Genomic DNA, 2,500 nt, shown 5'->3' with positions numbered 1-2,500 from the left:
CCAAAAAGTCAGAAATTTTGCAAAAACGACTAAGTATCAAGGACTCATCGCGCGAATCGCTCTGGAACTGAAATCGGATGCGCGCACTGACATGCTCCCCTCTCTGGAAGTCTGACACATGTGTGAAAATTTTCTAAGTCCCCAAAAATTTTTTTTTTCAACTTTTTTTCAATTTTCCCCCTGTGGGATATATATTTTACCCACACTTTTGGAGCCCTCCTGGGATGCCCTCTAACATACTAGAACCTCATTTTGTGGAAGTTTTCACAAAATTGTGAAATTTTCAAAAAGTCAGAAATTTTGCCAAAAACGACTAAGTATCAAGGACTCATCGCGCGAATCGCTCTGGAACTGAAATCGGATGCGCGCACTGACACGCTCCCCTGTCTGGAAGTCTGACAAAAGTTGAAAAATTTTCTAAGTCCCCAAAAATTTTTTTTTTCAACTTTTTTTCAATTTTCCCCCTGTGGGATATATATTTTACCCACACTTTTGGAGCCCTCCTGGGATGCCCTCTAACATACTAGAACCTCATTTTGTGGAAGTTTTCACAAAATTGTGAAATTTTCAAAAAGTCAGAAATTTTGCCAAAAACGACTAAGTATCAAGGACTCATCGCGCGAATCGCTCTGGAACTGAAATCGGATGCGCGCACTGACACGCTCCCCTGTCTGGAAGTCTGACAAAAGTTGAAAAATTTTCTAAGTCCCCAAAAATTTTTTTTTTCAACTTTTTTTCAATTTTCCCCCTGTGGGATATATATTTTACCCACACTTTTGGAGCCCTCCTGGGATGCCCTCTAACATACTAGAACCTCATTTTGTGGAAGTTTTCACAAAATTGTGAAATTTTCAAAAAGTCAGAAATTTTGCCAAAAACGACTAAGTATCAAGGACTCATCGCGCGAATCGCTCTGGAACTGAAATCGGATGCGCGCACTGACACGCTCCCCTGTCTGGAAGTCTGACAAAAGTTGAAAAATTTTCTAAGTCCCCAAAAATTTTTTTTTTCAACTTTTTTTCAATTTTCCCCCTGTGGGATATATATTTTACCCACACTTTTGGAGCCCTCCTGGGATGCCCTCTAACATACTAGAACCTCATTTTGTGGAAGTTTTCACAAAATTGTGAAATTTTCCAAAAAGTCAGAAATTTTGCAAAAACGACTAAGTATCAAGGACTCATCGCGCGAATCGCTCTGGAACTGAAATCGGATGCGCGCACTGACATGCTCCCCTCTCTGGAAGTCTGACACATGTGTGAAAATTTTCTAAGTCCCCAAAAATTTTTTTTTTCAACTTTTTTTCAATTTTCCCCCTGTGGGATATATATTTTACCCACACTTTTGGAGCCCTCCTGGGATGCCCTCTAACATACTAGAACCTCATTTTGTGGAAGTTTTCACAAAATTGTGAAATTTTCAAAAAGTCAGAAATTTTGCCAAAAACGACTAAGTATCAAGGACTCATCGCGCGAATCGCTCTGGAACTGAAATCGGATGCGCGCACTGACACGCTCCCCTGTCTGGAAGTCTGACAAAAGTTGAAAAATTTTCTAAGTCCCCAAAAATTTTTTTTTTCAACTTTTTTTCAATTTTCCCCCTGTGGGATATATATTTTACCCACACTTTTGGAGCCCTCCTGGGATGCCCTCTAACATACTAGAACCTCATTTTGTGGAAGTTTTCACAAAATTGTGAAATTTTCAAAAAGTCAGAAATTTTGCCAAAAACGACTAAGTATCAAGGACTCATCGCGCGAATCGCTCTGGAACTGAAATCGGATGCGCGCACTGACATGCTCCCCTCTCTGGAAGTCTGACACATGTGTGAAAATTTTCTAAGTCCCCAAAAATTTTTTTTTTCAACTTTTTTTCAATTTTCCCCCTGTGGGATATATATTTTACCCACACTTTTGGAGCCCTCCTGGGATGCCCTCTAACATACTAGAACCTCATTTTGTGGAAGTTTTCACAAAATTGTGAAATTTTCCAAAAAGTCAGAAATTTTGCAAAAACGACTAAGTATCAAGGACTCATCGCGCGAATCGCTCTGGAACTGAAATCGGATGCGCGCACTGACATGCTCCCCTCTCTGGAAGTCTGACACATGTGTGAAAATTTTCTAAGTCCCCAAAAATTTTTTTTTTCAACTTTTTTTCAATTTTCCCCCTGTGGGATATATATTTTACCCACACTTTTGGAGCCCTCCTGGGATGCCCTCTAACATACTAGAACCTCATTTTGTGGAAGTTTTCACAAAATTGTGAAATTTTCCAAAAAGTCAGAAATTTTGCAAAAACGACTAAGTATCAAGGACTCATCGCGCGAATCGCTCTGGAACTGAAATCGGATGCGCGCACTGACATGCTCCCCTCTCTGGAAGTCTGACACATGTGTGAAAATTTTCTAAGTCCCCAAAAATTTTTTTTTTCAACTTTTTTTCAATTTTCCCCCTGTGGGATATATATTTTACCCACACTTTTGGAGCCCTCCTGGGATGC

The sequence above is a fragment of the Phyllobates terribilis genome, unplaced genomic scaffold, assembly GCF_046119375.1.
Source record: "Phyllobates terribilis strain yellow unplaced genomic scaffold, ASM4611937v1 Scaffold_2754__1_contigs__length_108694, whole genome shotgun sequence".
Lineage (NCBI taxonomy): Eukaryota > Metazoa > Chordata > Amphibia > Anura > Dendrobatidae > Phyllobates > Phyllobates terribilis.
This window is presented reverse-complemented; position numbering follows the sequence as displayed.